A 15,419-nucleotide genomic window follows, 5' to 3' on the forward strand; every position below is an offset into this window, starting at 1 on the left:
ATAGTCACACAAAGATACAGATTGAAAAATCATCATGTAGTCTTTGGATAGATAACAAGAAAATAGTTTCTCACAAATAAGGTTATCGGGTAGTTCAAGTACATTGCAAAACTCTTAAAAGAATCATAAATGTCGGAGCGCCTGGGTGGCTCAGGCAGTTAAGCATCTGACTTCAGCTCAGGTCGTGATCTCACGGCTCGCAAGTTTGAGCCCAGTGTTGGGCCCTGTGCTGACAGCTCAGAGTCTGGAGACTGCTTTGGATTCTGTGTCTCAGTCTCTCTCTGCCCCTCCCCCACTCACACTCAGACTCTCTCTCAAAATTAAATAAAGATTAAAAAAAATTTTTTTAAAGAATTGTAAATGTCACTGATTGAATTTCAGATCCTAAAGAAACACCTACTGTACCTCAGGCCCAGAAAAGATGCATAATAGTAGTGACAACCCGTTTTTGGAAGAGCTGAGACACCTTATCATGGTGCCTCTTATTTCACAACAGAATTTTTCCATTGCCCCTTGCTTGTGAATTAAATTTGATATTGTTTCACACTCTAAAATATTTGCAGACAGACCCGACTAGGGTATCAAAGATTGGCAGTCACGACAGCACCATACTTTGCCATATTTTGCTGTGACTCTCTCACCAACTCACTATTACAGTACCTTTACCAACCAAAGGCTGAAACCATGGCAAAGCGGACTTCATCTTTTCGAAGCAGAAAGCAGGAAGTTAAGCAGTTAACCACAGTAAGACTTGGGTGCGAGGGAATCTTCAAAATGAAAATCTCTCCGGCCACTAAAAAAATTAACATGCTTTTCCTTGGTGTTCTTTACCAAGTTACCTGATTACAAGAAAAAAGTTTGGGACAGACAAGTCAATCAGGACCCTCACTAAAATGCTACCTCTGTGACTGCCTTTGAAATGACAACATATTAAATGAAGGATCATCTTTCTTCTCAGGTGGTAAAGTGAGGTTTAAAGGGCTCAGAAACTCCCAGCTCCTTCAAGAATGGTGTATATTCCTTTAATTAAGGAATTAAGGTGAAAGATACCTTGTCTACTTAGAGTAAGAGATGGGATCTGAGCATGGTGACTTAAGAAGTAAATGAATACTACTGCCTTTGGAGTAATGGGAAGGAGAAACAGTCTGGGATAGGACTGGATAGAATAGTCTCTGGAGGAAAGGGAGAACTGTGTGGAAAAAGAAAGCTGAGAGATTTAAAAGGACATTATAACATTGCTCAGGATAACCCCTATTTAATAAGGTTCTTATGGTTCTTTAGAAATAAATGGCTTGGAAGAAATCCAAAACAGTCCTACCTTAAAGTATATTGTACTTTATAGCAAGCTTCAAATGCATTAGCCTCAGTCATTTTTCTCTGCCATAATCTTCCAGCATATGTACCCAAGACATGCTTCGCATTTTTAAAACCTCACATCTTGCTTCATATGTGTCAGTGAAAGGATATCCTTCATACCTTTGGTGCTAAAACAAAATATAAAATATTACCTGCTGCTAAAGATGGCAGACCATTTACAAAGTCTGTAACTGACCAGCACATCTCACTGCCAGGGTTATTAACAATGGATAATACAGAGGTAAAATGACAGTAATCTATTCACAAAAATGCACATACACACACCATCATTGACCATCGTCAATTACAAATACAATCATCACAAGTTTTAGTGTTTCAAAAGATAGTTTTGTTCATTAAAATTCTTTTCCTAAATGAACATATTGTCTTTGATAAAGAAAGCCCATGTCTCTGTAGAGTTCTAAAAATGATTTCTAGCCTACCTACCTCAGAATATATAGACAAGTAAAGGAATTCAGGCAGCTGTAATAGAAAAATAAAAGGCTAAGAAAGAATTTATGCAGCAAATAAAAGACATCTTAAAATAATGTCATGTAAAGAATATACAAGAAGCTGTTAACAGAAATTAACAGAACGGAGAGTAGAAATTGGGAGTATAGGAGTGGATCAGGGGAGATCATTTTTATTTTTTACTTTAAGACTTTCCATCCTAATAGTTTTTATCTATTAGTGAGCATGAATCACTTTTATAATGAAATCAAAGCCCCTAAAATGTTCCAAGGAATATCTGTGGGCATTAAAAAAAAAAAAAAAACAATGGTATTTTACAGAATGTATTTGGATGTCAGTAACATCCATGGGGCGTTCCTCTGACATTTTTTTAAGCGAGACAAGTAGCCTTTGCAAATAAAACTGTCATTCTGTTAGCAAAAAAAGAAGCAGAAGAGGGAAGACCTTGAGTTGATATCTAGCAATTTTCCACAGGTCCCTTAGACTCATGCAATACTATGAGGATAATAAGGTGAAAAGACGGACCCTCAACAATGGCAGAAAGCAGCTGAACCCATCTTGGAGCTGGCTCTCTCTAGAACTTTTGTATTCTATAGTACCACCATTGTTTAGGTCACTTTCTTAGGGGATTCGCATATTTGCAGCTATAAGCTAGAGGACTGCTCTGAGAGACTTACAGTCCCGCAGGAATTTGGGAAAGTTTCTTGAGGAAGACAGCACAGAGCTGGGCCCCTTGGGTTTGAAAGCATTTGTCAATGAACGGTGTACAGGGTGAGTCTGCCCTGAACAAAGACCAGATTCTCTGATCTTCTGAAAATTAGAGACTATATTTTTCATGTACAGCAATCGATTAGCATAAACTCTCTCTAAAAAATCATTTTTATGGAGTCAGAATTACCTTAAGTTATGAGAAATTTAAAGCAAGTATCTGTAAAGTAATAATATAAAGCAAAAGTATAATTAAAACTTCAAAAGTCTGCCAATTTGTTTTCCATTTCATGCATACAAGACTACTATCTAGCTGAGGAAATGTATACATAAATTTATACATTTCACACACACACGAAAAAGCCTTTATTTTAACTTGTGGAGAATTTTGCATAAGGTCAACTGTCACACAATAATAGTAAGCATCTATTGAATGCTTAGTATATGCCAGATACTATTCTAAGCTCCTCACATATATCAATTCAACAACGTTATCAGAGAGATGCTACTAATTCCCCATCTTTATAAATGAGAACACAGAGTTTAAGTGACTTCCTCAAGCCTCACAGCTGGGACAGAGCAGAGATGGGATTAGACCTCAGATAGCCTGGTCCTCCTGCTGAGATCTACTGTACCATTTCCCTGTGTTAGTTTGGTACCATGTATATACATTTTCTCTTCCTCAGGGCTACATCATACAGTCTTCTGTCTACTTGGGGATCTCAACTAATATATATCTAATGTTTTAACCATGAATACTCATTTTTTTCTTTATTATCATATGATTGTAAGATATGATAGAGAGATAGATATGGAAAGAATTCTTCAAATGCAAAAATGATGCTTCTTTTCTTTTCATTGGAAAACCCATTATAAATCTTGTTTTCCAAAAATGGATTTGGATTTGTTTAGATCTACTGAAATAGTTGGTCTCTAATCCACCTGAAGCCAAGTGTTGTGCATTAATGAGAAAAGAGCACAGGATTTGACTTCAAGAGCACCCACAAAAGATTACTTCAAACAGAATTTGAACACATATCAACACAGTCCATAATTTTGATTAATTGTGTAAAATTGGCATTTTCCTTTACCTTTTAAGAAAGAAAGCTAAATGCAACAAGAAGAACTAGAAAAAAGAAACAATATGCATTAGTGAAAAATTAGCAAAATAATGAATCTTCCCCAAATTTAACAAGACGAAAACAGTGAAAGAGGGGTCGAAAGTAGGGAAGTGCATTAGGGTTCTGAGGAAGAATTAAGACAAGAATTATGTGTTAGCAGAAAAGAGTCAAGGTATATACACATCTCCAGAGTGCATCTTGATGCATCAAGATCTCAGGTACAAAACTAAAATTAACAAGACTACTAACATGCTAGAGATGGAAGCTTCAATTATTCCAGTTTGGTTCTAATAAGCAGAAGAGAATTAAAATGGAATCATACAAATAAGCCATATTTGCAAGAAGAGAGGAAAAATTTTGAATGCTAAGTAGACTTAAAGCTTTTGATATCCATTGATTGGGAAAAAGTAAAGACTAGGGCTATTCACTTATGAAAATGCAAGAGCATAGGGAAAATGCCTACAAAATTGATACATGGCTCTGGGCTCACCCTACTTCTCAAGTCATTGGTATAGGAAATTAATCTCAACTCATGTAAAGGTAAGTGATCATAATGAAGCCAGCAGAAAATCTTTTCTAGCAGATACCCCAAGAATAAAGGAAGATAAGAATAAGGAAAGAAAAGTAGATGAAGAGCACCCACCACAAAAATATTGGCATAGAGCAAATGAAGAATCTAACAGAATATATCACCTGGGATGCAAAAATCTGGCTGAAACAAAGGCTTCTGTAAAGCAAATGCAAGATAGAAGAGACAGTCACAATAGGAGGTGGTGAAGTGTAAGAGAGAAAGGGAGTTGCCAGAAAACATCAATATGAAGAAAAACTCTTGGTCCTACACATTAAAAGGATAAAATGAGGATAAAATGATTCAACTTCTGCTCATAAATTTGAAAATTTACATAAAATGGAACATTTCTAGAAAAGCACAAATGTCAAACAAAACGGACTCAAGGATAAAGTGAATACCTGAGTAACATTAAATAAATTCAGGGGTGCCTGGGTAACTCAGTTGGTTAAGCATCTGGCTCTTGATTTTGGCTCAGGTTATGATCTCATGGTTCATGAGGTCGAGAGCCACATAGGGCTCCACACTGACAACACAGAACCTGCTTAGGATTCTCTCTCTTCCTGTCTCTCTCCCCCCGCCCTCTCTCTCTCAAAATAAATAAATGGAAACAAAAACAAAACATTGGGTGCCTGGGTGGCTCAGTTGGTTGACCATCCAACTTTGGCTCAGGTCATGATCTCACGGTTTGTGAGTTCAAGCCCCATGTCAGCCTTACTGCAGTCAGCATGCAGAGCCTGCTTTGGATCATCCATGCCTCTCTCTCTATGCTTCTCCCTCTACTTTCTCTCTCACTCTCTCTCAAAAATAAATAAACATTTTTTAAAAACATTAAACTCAAACCATAGTTGAAAGCTTTACACAAAAATAATCACCAGGTATGCATGACTTTATTAATTCTACCAAACATTTAAGAAACAATACCAACTTTATACACATTCAGAATATAGAAAAGTGGGAAAACCTTTTGAATTCATTTTATGAGGTCAATAATATCTTAATATTAAAAACTGGCATTTAAAAAAAATACTGGTCAATCCATCAGGAAAATAAGTTCAAACTCTTAAACAAAATATTAACATGTCAAATCCAGCCAATAAAAAGAGTATAATCTATTAGGATAAAATTGAGATGATTCTAGGAATGCCAGTAATATTTTAACATGAGCAATTTAACATGAACATGAACACATTAGAGTGTATTATTGCTTGAACTGTTCACCTCTCTTTGAATCCATGCCCTTGATCATTTAAATTTGCATTTCCTTCCACTACATTAATTAGGAATGCATTTCCTGCGGCTCCTTGGTGGCTCAATCGGTTAAGTGTCCAACTTTGGCTCAGGTCATGATCTCAGGTTGGTGGGTTCGAGCCCCAACAACAAGCTCAGAGCCTGGAGCCTGTTTCAGAATCTGTATGTCCCTCTCTCTCTGACCCTCCCCTGCTCACATTGTCTCTCTCTCTCTCAGAAATAAACATCAAAAAAAATTTTAAAGGAATGCATTTCCCTTCTTTTTAACTTTGAGCTTAACCATGTGATTTTTCTGACCAATGAAATGTTAGCAGTGGTGGGATGGGAGGAACAGAGACTTGAAATGGTTCAAGTGAGTGGACTTGATATTTAGTATTTCTGCCATCAACGTTAGAAGAACATGCTCAGACTAGATGACTAGTCCCAAGATGAGTCTGACAACATATGAGCAGAGCTGTTGCACCTGACCTGGAGACCTGAAGAGTAAATGACTGCTGTTTAAGGTGTTGAGTTTCAGGATGGTTTGTTGGCAGCATCGTTATGGCAATAGTTAACCAAAACAGAAATGAATGATGCCAATGTATATAGCAATATATATATAGCATTTTTTGAACCAGATAGTGGAAACTGAGAAAAATGTCATGAATCTCGAAAAGTGACAAAATACAGGACACTGAAAAAAAAAATGATAACCTATGTTACGTAGGGGCAAAACTGTTACCTACTATAGCATGCAAAGTGAAAAATGTACCTAATGAGGGGTGTCTGGGTGGCTCAGTTGGTTAAGCGTCTGACTCTTGATTTCCACTCAGGCCATGATCTCATGGTTCGTGAGTTTGAAGGTTCATAAGTTTGAGCCCCACATCTGGCTCTGCACTGACGATGTGGAGCCTGCTTGCCATTCTTTCTCTGCCCTGCCCCCATTTGTGTGTGTGTGCATGTCCATGTGCTCTCTCTCTCTCCTTTTCTCTCTCAAAAAAAGTAAATAAACTTTTTTTTAAAGTGTACCTAATTAACGTGTAGTCTTGGGAAAGATGTTTTACAGGCAGGATGTTCAAAGCTCCAGCTTATCCTTTTTGCCTGTACAAAAAAGACACTACAAAGCAAAGATAAATTCAGAAAAGAACTGGCCAATTTACAATCAGACTTTAGACGGTATATAAAGAGGCCAGAACTTGCTAGGCTGAAAAATAAAACTGTCTTTCATCTATACCTTTCCAGAGAGTAAATTTTCAAATTGTGAGGGGGGGTGGGGGAAATTAAATCAAGACTGCAGCCATTTGATTAATCTTGGTAGTAAAAACTGAATCAAAGATGAAGCAGTCATGTCTTTTGTTAAAAAGCTATGAAAAAATTAAGGTGGTACCTAGTAGACCCTTCCAGCTGAATAAAAAGACTCCTAGAAAGCTTAAGGATGTGGTCCCATAGAAATCTGATAGACCAAAAATACCCATAATTAAGCCTAAAGAAAGCAAGAAATCTCTTTAAAAGAACCATAGAGGCAGCATTTTACAAAAGGAGTTGAGTTAAAGTTCCTTTTGCAAAGGTAATCAACGACCTCTATTAGCTCAAGTGTCACTAGCTTGGGCTAAAAGGACTGATGCTGTTGGAGATTTTAAAAAACTTAGTCCTCAACTTCCCAGAGACAGTATGCAGGCCAATGAAACTGCTCACCTGCTCCCCCTGAAAGCACAGTCTCTAATGCCTTTCCTCCGAAGAGGCCAGGAAGGATAATGGAAGAGGATGATTTCCTAGAGTATTGAGGCAAGAGCCAAAGGAAACAGTTCATGGGCAGCCATTCTCAGATAGCAATGTAGGTTGATCAAGTAATATTTTCTACCTCCCATATAAGTGATGATGGTAGCGTTTTCCCAATGGAATTTCAGAATCACCTTGGACTAGGGGTTGCTATACGGCTCCCTTCTCCCATTATCTAAGAGCACCTATTATGGTTGGTTACCTGGTCCACAGGTTAGTGTTGCCTGTAAATGAGATGATAATTTGACTTTTTGTTTGTTTGTTTATAGCCCTCTAGATCAATAGGAGTGGCATCTTGATCTGATCTGAAGCCTCTTGCTACGTATTGTAAGATTCTGGGGATTCTGGTTGAGCATAAATGTATTCTTTATGGAAAGAGTTGTAAATAATTGTGGCCAAGGAGTGAAGATCTGTTTACTGACCCCTCCCACTATCCATGTCCTTTGTCCTGTAATTTTGAGGCTCCTTTCCCTGGGTGGCAGAGTGCATTTCCCTCCTTTCGACCCAGAACTAAGCCAAGTCAGTTGCTTTGGCCAGTGAGATATTAACAGACCTGATACAAGTGATTGTTGTTTTAAATCACTTAATTTTGGGGTGATTTGCAGTTTCGTGGTAACAATAGCTTTCCAATACACAGACTAAAGAGGAAAAATAATGTGACCATTCCAGTGGATGAAAATAAAGCATTTGATTTAATTCAACATCAGTTCATGATAAAAATTTTAAATCTCAGAAGCTAAAAATAGAAGGGATTTTCCTTATTTTGATAAAGGATCAACATAAAAAAAAGAGAACTCCAGCAAATATCATGCCCAATGGCAAAATGTTCGAAACTTGATAAGATCAAAAATGAGAATGGCATATCTTCCGTCCACATTTCTATTCAAATTGTGTTGGAGAAAAAAGATAACAAATACTGGAGAGGAAAAAAAAAAACTGTTATTTTCACACACACACACACACACACAGTAGAAAATGCCAAAGAATATGCTGATAAAATATTAGAATTAAAATATATATAAAAATTGTATTTCTCTATAACATCCACAAACAAAATATTTGTGCAATAAAAAATAAAAAATAAGTCTCACCTTCAAGATATATTCATTCAGCAAATACCATGTATTGTTAGACATTTATCATGAATAACAATGCTCATTGAAGGAAAAGCCCTTGTACAAGAACTATGATACTTCTTGGGTTGTGGTTTCTTTAACCACTAGAATTTATTCAATGAATGCTTGAATTAACAATGAAGCTATTGTTTTGTTTAGTTGGGTTTGGATTTTTAAATAATTAGTCCAGGGGTGCCTGGGTGGCTCAGGCAGTTAAACCTCAGGCTCTTGGGTTCAGCTCAGGTCATGATCTCATGGTTTGTGGGCTCCAGGCTGCTTCTGGCTCTGACCTGACAGTGCAGAGCCTGCTTGGGACTCTCTCTCTCTCTCTCTCTCTCTCTCCCGCCCCCCCCCGTTCACGCAGGTAGGCATGTGGGCGCACTTTCTCAAAAATAAAAAAAATGTTTAGAAAATAAATAAATAAATAAATGACTAGCCCAGGCCTCATTCAGGTAAACGGGTCTCTTGGGCCTGAAAATCTGATAGAAAATCATGAAGACATTCATCCAAGTTCCTTGCCGTAGTTACTTTTAATAGTTTTGAATTGTTCCTTATTTATTATTTTCAGCTTTCAAATATCAACATCAGGTTGGGATTTGAGATGGCGACGTAAGAGCATCCTGAACTCAGTTCCTCCATGGAGCGGACGGACTCTGGGGCTACAGGTGCAGCTATAGGTGCAGCGGCCCCTCCGCGTCCCGGGCGAGAGAAGCTGCGCAGAAGCAGGTAGGAGAGGCTGGGACACAGTCTCGCCATAAACCCCGCCCACGGCGGCGCCAGGACCCACAGCAGGGAGGGAACTCAGATCCCAGAGCTTCTCCCTCAGGACCCCAACGGTTTGAACCCACATCAGGCACCCCCAAACTTTTAAGTCCTGCATCTGAGAGAGGAGCCCTCAAAACACCCCGCTTTGAAACCCAGGAGGGCTCCTCTCCTTCAGACCCCCAGGGCTCTAAGGACCCGAGAGGCGGCTGGTGTGCAGGGACTCACCTCCCCGCCTGAGGTTCGCGTGGGAGAGGCTCCTGGGCTCGTCTTGGAGGGTCGGCCTGAAGGGCAGGCATTTGACAAACACTGGCAGGCCTGTTAGGGAATTTTTTTTAATGTTTTTGTTTTATTTATTTCTGAGAGAGAGAATGTGAGCAGCGGAGGGTCAGAGAGAGAGGGAGACACAGAATCCGAAACAGGCTCCAGGCTCTGAGCTGTCAGCACAGAGCCCAACGTGGGGCTCGAACCCACAGACCGCGAGATCATGACCTGAGCCGAAGCCGGACACGTAACCGACTGAGCCACCCAGGCGCCCCAATGCTAGGGAATTCTCTGAGGATGGAGACTGGCGGGTGCCATCTTTTCTCTCTCTGTTTTCTTCTTTCCTGGCGGGCGCGTTCTCTACTCTAGCTCTCTGCCTCCCTACCGCCCGCTGTTGCCTCCCAGACAGGAGCTTACATACACGTGTCGGAGGCCGGATGTTTGCAGCTGCAGCACAAGGGACCCCGGTACCTCACCTAGCACTGGTGGCCAGGGGGGCTCAAGCTTGCTGCCCCCACTGACTGTCTGTATTTGCATACTTTATTTTTTTTTTAATATTTTTATTTATTTCTAGGAGAGAGAGAGACAGCGTGAGCAGGGGAGGGTCAGAGAGAGAGGGAGTCACAGGCTGAAACAGGCTCCAGGCTCCGAGCTGGCAGTCAGCACAGAGCCCGACGCGGGGCTCGAACCCACGAACCGTGAGATCATGACCTAAGCGAAAGTCGGATGCTTAACCGACTAAGCCACCCAGGCGCCCCCGTATTTGCATACTTTAGAAGCTACTTACTGCCTGAGGGTCCAGTTGCCAATCAACCTGAATCAGGTGCTGAGATCATTCCCTTCAGGTCCCGGACTGAACCACTGGGAGCCATCACCGATAAAACTGGCGGCTGAGACAATCACAAAGGTTTGAAGGACAACCCAGAGGTAGGCCAGTGTTGGACCGTGAGGTTTATCTCCTGCTCCAGGCCACTCCTTCAAGACAGAGAGAGAGGTAGCCGTTTTACCTAAAGCATGGAAACCAGCACAGAGAGTGGAGCAAAATAAACAGGAATAGGTTCCAAACAAAAGAATAAAATAAAACCTCAGAAAAGTAAACACCATTTTCAGCCTTGTCATAAAAGGCCTTGACAAACAGAATGTATGCATTTGTTCTTCTTTCTTCCATACAATTGTTGTATCATGGTTTTGTTGGTTAAAAAAAAAAATCCTCAGGGCATCTGGGTGGCTCAGTCAGTTAAGCATCTGACCTTTGATGTTGGCTCAGGTCATGATCTCAGGGTGGTGAGATCGAGCCCCTGGTCAGGCTCCATGCTGGGTGTGGAGCCTGCTTGATATTTTCTCTCCCTCTCCCTCTGCCCCTCCCCTCTCATTCTCACACTCTGTCAAAAACAAAAACAAAAGCATCTTTTTCTATGTCTTCAAGTATTGCTGGGTCAGTATAAGTCCTGATAAACCTTAGACATGCTGTTAAAGTCAGGGATAAGGTGTGCAGGGAATTAGATGTTGAGACAGAGAATGAACAATTCTAGTTTACTGTTCACCTGCTTTCAGGACTGATGATGATAAACTAATTTGCGTACCTCAGGACCCACAACACGGAGGCTGCCCCAGAGGCCCAGCCCACACCACAAGCCTGAACCTAAATCAGCTTGCATGTGGAGAAAATGCCTCACTGTCAAGGAAGCCTACCATACACGAGTCACAATCCTCCAACTCAGTTTTAACTAGAGTACCTGACCCTAGAAAATAGGGTCTGCTCGCCCTATGAGGAAATCGCTGACCCCCTAATCAATCATGCCATTTTTCATGTTGCCTTTTCTAAAGCTCTACAAAACTTTCCCTCACCCAAAATCCCTTGGGAAGAGCACTCCACAGATTGTTAGAACTGCACTCCCTAGTCCGTGGATTGTTTTACCTTGAATAAAAGACATCACGCTGTTTACTTAAATTGTTTTATTTTGTCATTTGACAATAACAAGTGAGGCTATGCTTTCACTTCTTCTATTCTGGACTAGTGTCTAGAATGCAAGAAGTCCTCAAAGATGGACAATATATCTTTTTCTTAGTTACTATCTGGTACAGCATTTAATAAAATGCTCACTTACTAAATATTTAGATTTCTACCCACCTATCAGTCCTTCATGATTTTCACTCTTCTGTTTTTGTATTTTTTGTTTGTTTGTTTAGACCCAATCTTTAGATTCTTGTCTTTAGTAGGTTGTGATAAGAAAGAAGTGAATGGGGGCGCCTGGGTGGCTCAGTCGGTTAAGCATCTGACTTCAGCTCAGGTCATGATCTCATGGTTCATGGGTTCGAGCCCCACTTCAGGCTCTGTGCTGAAAGCTAGCTCAGAGCCTGGAGCCTGCTTCGGATTCTGTGTGTGTCTCTCTCTCTTACCCTCCCCTGCTCACGTTGTCTCTCTCTCAAAGAAATAAATTAAACATTAAAAAAATTTAAAAAAAAAAAAGAAGTGAATGACCATCTGCAATATTAGTACCTCTTTTTCTTCAACTATTGCCTTTTAAGAGGCCTTTCGAATACTGAATATTGTGCCTTTGTGCTCTTCCATTACAAAGAAGATGGAATGTGATGGTCTTACAAGTGTCCTGGCATGAGCTAGCCTCAAACATTAGCGGTCCCTTGCTTTTAGTTTCTTCTCCACATCTTCAAGTTGACCAGACTCACTTCTGAACAAAACAATGTGCCTTTGTGGTCATAAATTCCAGGATTTGTTGAAAGGGTCAGTCAGACCAGGAAACGGAGTTTTACAGTTATGCACATTTGGAGGCAGAAACAGCACTTGCCTGTGGTTTGGTTTTGGTTTTAGCTTGTGTTTTTTATTTCCATTTCAATAGAGGCTGACCACTCTTAAAAGGCGGTGGAGATGAAACCGTGTCTATTCTGATGATTAGCACTATGTTCAAACTTCTAGTGTACACATATGTAAATCAACACAGTTCTCATTAATTACACAAAAACGGGAAGATGGGGAACAAATGGCTTTCTGAACGGCATGTTAGGCCAAATTATCTGATTTTAGCAGTATCTGTATAGCTAAAGAGCTCCCCTTTCTACTCTCTGTCCTCAGAAAGAAACCCAGAGCTTTTAAAGGCCAAGAAAAAAAAAATTACAGGGCATTCAGAGGGGGCAGCAGAGACTGTATGTTTCCAATTATCTTTCTCATTATGAAGGACTGTTCCTTTCATATTATTTTGCATCAGCTTTTAGTGTGCTGAGTTGAAAAGCAGTTTCACCTTGCTCTGGGAAAATAAGAATCTGAATCCCCAACTGGAGAAAAGGAAATGTGTACCAGCCATCATTATTGAAGCACACCTCGAGTTGAGTTTCGGATCTGACTAAAAATGTGAATAGCAGGAAAACACAAAAGAGTCTATTCTTTGTACCCATCTGAAACCAGGAAGTGATGAATCCCACTGGAGCGGGCCTGTTTCTACTTGGTTCCAAACCCAGTTTTCAGATGAAAGCGCCTTGGAGAGGTAAAGCCTTGCTTTGTTCAGCAAATGGTCGGCTTACCTCCAATGCTTTAACCAGCAGGCCTTGTTCTTTCTATTCTGTCCTGAACCAGTTTCAAGAGCAAAAGGATGTTTGTTGTTTCAGGACTGGATGTTATGAAGGACCTTTGGAAACCAAATAGTCTCAAGTACATGCTCTTGCATACCAATGTTTCTAGATCTCAGCTGGCTTTCACAGATAATTTAAAGTTGCATATGTCCTAAAATAGTTGAGTATGTTTATCTCTTGCTATAACACATTTTAAAGAAGGAAAGTAACTAACTTAACATTTTAAAAAACCTAAAAATTATGAGAAAAAAATAAAACAAAATTGAAACTAGGACTCTAGATATAAAAAGAAAAAATAAATCTCCTTTTCTTTATTTGGAAAGAAGAAAAAGAAAAAGATCAAGTTGGATGGGAAGGAGGGAGGGTGGAAAATACGAGATCGACACAAAATCCAGATAATGGTGATGAGGGTTTGGGGTGATGGTGGGATTCAGAGCTGATGGCCAAGAAGGAATTCCTGAAGACATCTTCGGTGCAAAAACGTGATTTTATTAAAGCATGAGGACCGGATCCGTGGGCAGGAAGAGCCACGCTGGGGTTGTGAAGAGTGACTGGTTATATACCTTCAGGTTGGGAGGGAGTTAAGGACAGGATAAGTCTCTAAGGAATTTTGAAAGCAAGGTTTCCAGGCCCTTGAGAGGCTAGCTGTTGTTAGGAAAATGTCATGTACTAAGGTTTAGTAAAACCTCAGTCATGAGCCCCTTCAGATGTAAATCAAGGGGTCATATGCTTGGTGTATAAGTGCCAACACATATTTGGGGGTTAAAGATAAAGGAGGTTTGCAAAGGAATGTTTATATGTTTAAGTAGAATGTTGGGGGGGGGGGGCGGNCCAAGCTCCCCTTTGCCCCTAGCAAAGTGTCATCATCAAGGCACCTGAGCTCCCAGAGGAAGGTTTCTGCCTGTTTCAAGGACTTGTCCATGGCTGTAGACAGTAAAGGAATGTAATTTTTCATTTGCCTTTGTTTCCCTCATTACCGTGGCAAGCGCTTAAACAAACCCTCTTACATCTTGATGAGGGTGATATTAGGGCTCCAGGAAACAGAGTCTATAGGTTTCTGGAGATTAGTCTATGGGTAAGATTGCCTTTTTCTTGCAGTTACTAAGTTATCCATAAACTGAAGGAGACTCCTGTCCTGCATGACAGTGATCTCTATCAGTCAACCATTTTTTTTTCTTTCCTTTGTTCTTAGGCAGCCAGGAGTGTCCAGCAAATACCACACATATCCCATCTGTGTGTGTTGGGGGTGGGGGGGGGAGGCGGGAAGGGAGACAGGTATTTTGTTAGCTTATACTTTGCCCCCATCTTGCCTTATGCTCCCTTATCGATGGGATTGTACCTTATTGAGGAGGAAAAAAATTTTATCTGCCCTTCAAAGTTCTTCTAGCTGGCCTAAGAATCAAATTGACATGAGACAGAATAATAAGAGAAAATCAAACAAAGTTTAATAACATGTATACCTCCTGTACACATGGAAGAGACCCTGGAGAACTGAATAACTCCCCAGATTGGCCAAAGACGTAACCTTAAATACCATCTCCCACTAAGGGCAAAATGTTGGGGGTAAGGAGTCAGTTGTGGGAGGTTACCAGGAAAAGCACAGTAAACAAGGGCAAGATCGTTACCAGATTTAAGTCCATGCCTTCTCCATTGATAACAGTTTCTAGATATTTAAGTTTCCTCATCTTCCTGGTACTGAGGGAGATACTCTTACAAATGGAGCTTTCCCTTATACATGTAAATTTCTCATACAAAAAGGTAACTTATACAGTTTTTAGAGTTTCTCTTGTGTCTGAAATTTCTTAAAAATAGTCAGTCTAAGGAGTGCCTGTCTGGCTCAGTTGGAAGAGTATATGACTCTTGATCGTGGGGTTGTGAGTTCAAGCCCCACATTGGGTGTAGAGATTACTTAAAAATAAGTAAATAAATCAAACTTAAAATAGATATCCAGCTTAAAAAAATAATATACATATTGGGCTGGCAAAATTTTTCCCCTATAACCTATATGAAAGAAATAAACATTGAAATGCAACAAAAAATATGAAACATTTCCACATTATTCCTCTTTACCTCCCTCCTGCATATTACAATGTACATTGACATAATATCATTTCTTGTGAATAAGAGTAATTTAATTAGGGCAAGGTGTCTGAGACCTGAGGCCCAAGAGTTTTTCAAAGCTTATCATTATAAAACAAGATCTACAAATTAACCACATTTTGATCTAAATGACTCAAACAACTTTATATGCCTATTTTTTTCCTTCTAAACTCTACTATCTTCAGCTGTTTAATTCACTGCTGCATTGACAAGGACTTTGACAAAAATTAGTCAGGCTCCTGTGTCCTCTCACTTTGGGCTGCTGAGCAAAGAATCCTACTAAACAAGTTTATCAAGAATCCTTACCCTTGATGTCCATTCAAAGTCCTTTTCCTCTACCCTTGAGGTCTAATCAAGTTA

General features: G+C 40.0%; 1 long non-coding RNA gene across 1 annotated transcript; it reads right to left on the reverse strand.

Annotated features, from left to right (window-relative positions):
• Positions 1-8,911: 8,911 nt before the first annotated feature.
• Positions 8,912-10,265, reverse strand: LOC144239298 (uncharacterized). The gene is made up of 3 exons (XR_013337373.1): positions 10,162-10,265; positions 9,339-9,428; positions 8,912-9,060 (listed from the first exon to the last, which is right to left on the reverse strand). It is a non-coding gene; the product is annotated as an uncharacterized LOC144239298 (long non-coding RNA).
• Positions 10,266-15,419: the final 5,154 nt, after the last annotated feature.

Source organism: Crocuta crocuta, unplaced genomic scaffold (assembly GCF_008692635.1).
Source record: "Crocuta crocuta isolate KB4526 unplaced genomic scaffold, BGI_CrCroc_1.0 scaffold16, whole genome shotgun sequence".
In the NCBI taxonomy this organism is placed as follows: Eukaryota; Metazoa; Chordata; class Mammalia; order Carnivora; family Hyaenidae; genus Crocuta; species Crocuta crocuta.